Source organism: Egretta garzetta, unplaced genomic scaffold (genome assembly GCF_000687185.1).
Source record: "Egretta garzetta isolate BGI_Z169 unplaced genomic scaffold, ASM68718v1 scaffold876, whole genome shotgun sequence".
NCBI lineage: Eukaryota > Metazoa > Chordata > Aves > Pelecaniformes > Ardeidae > Egretta > Egretta garzetta.
In genome coordinates, this window is record NW_009259868.1 from 10,604 (window position 1) to 11,945 (window position 1,342).

The following is a 1,342-nucleotide window of genomic DNA, read 5'->3' on the forward strand; positions in this document are numbered from 1 at the left end:
GGGACCCCGGGAAGCCCACCGAGAGCAAACCGTGGCTGATGCACACCGTGAGCGAGGAGCCCGGGGTGCAGGCTGGGGGACGGGGTCTCCACGGGCAGCCCCGCGCTGTGGTGAATGCCTGGGCTGCAGCAGCTCAGCATTTGCCAGTCGTGCTCTTCTCTCGGGGTCCACATCCAGCTGAGCACGGGGCTAGGAAGACCCTTGGCCTGAGCCAATGTGCTCCATCTGTGATCTGGCAAGAAGCGGGGGGGTCCGTAGGGACCTCTGTAACCCCAGTTCCCATCCTGACGCACCACATGGGGTCACTGCTCCCCGGCGCGGTGGGAGCTGTGGGGCGCAGGCGGGTCCCGGCCGCAGCGATGCCTCTCCCGCGAGCGCACGGGGGTGGCAGAGCCCAGGGGGGCTGCTTGGGGCATCACCCCGGGAAGGGCAAGAGCTGTGCCCGCAGCACCGGACCCAGAGCGCTGGGGGCACAGGCGCCATGGGGGGCGCCCTGCAGCTCCACGGGGGTCACGCGCGTGCCCGTTCCCAAGGCAGCTGCGGGACGGAGCCGGATACTGTGGGCTGATGGAAAAACTCCTCCAGGACCTGACCCCACACTGTCTTGAGCAATCCCCAGGAGGTCCCCAAGAGGTTCCAACCATGCAGGAGGTGATGGATCTTGCCCCCCGTCTGCCTGTACCCATTCCCACGACGGGACCCGAGGGGCTCTAACGCTGCAGGTCCCCAACCCCTTCGACCACCATCCGGCACCACGGCAGCAGGCAGCAGAGCCCCGGTGGTGCCCCAGCTCCCTGCAAAGGGCAGGGATGGGGACGGTGCCAGGGAGGGCACCCTGGCCCTGCTGCCCACACATACGGGCTCCCTCACCTCGGTGCAGGGGACGAGTGGCGGCTCCAGGACAGCTGAGAATCCTGCAAAGCCGAAAGCATCACGTGGTGCTCGGAATTTCTTAGAGCCAGCGCAGGTTTAATCACGCGATGATCAGGCTGTTAAGCCTGGTAGCAGTAAGTGCTGAGGTTCTTATCTCCTAATTACTTCAGCAAATTTTAATGAGTCCAGCAGTATTACCTAAAATCCCCTCGCAGGGGAAGCCATGTCTCCGGGGACAGACCTGGGACAGTAAGGGCAGGGGGCGATGGCTCGGTGCTGCTGCAGACCTTCCCTGGCCATGAGCCCGGTCTGTGAGTCCGTCAGTCTGTACGGCCCCCCAGGGAGAGAGGGGAGCAGCACACGGAACGCAATTCAAGGCTGCGGACACAGAGCTTGGCAGCTTGTGGGCCTCCTGGCCTTTGCTTTCTGTGGGATTGGCATCAGGAGCCGAGCGATTAACCCCAGAGGT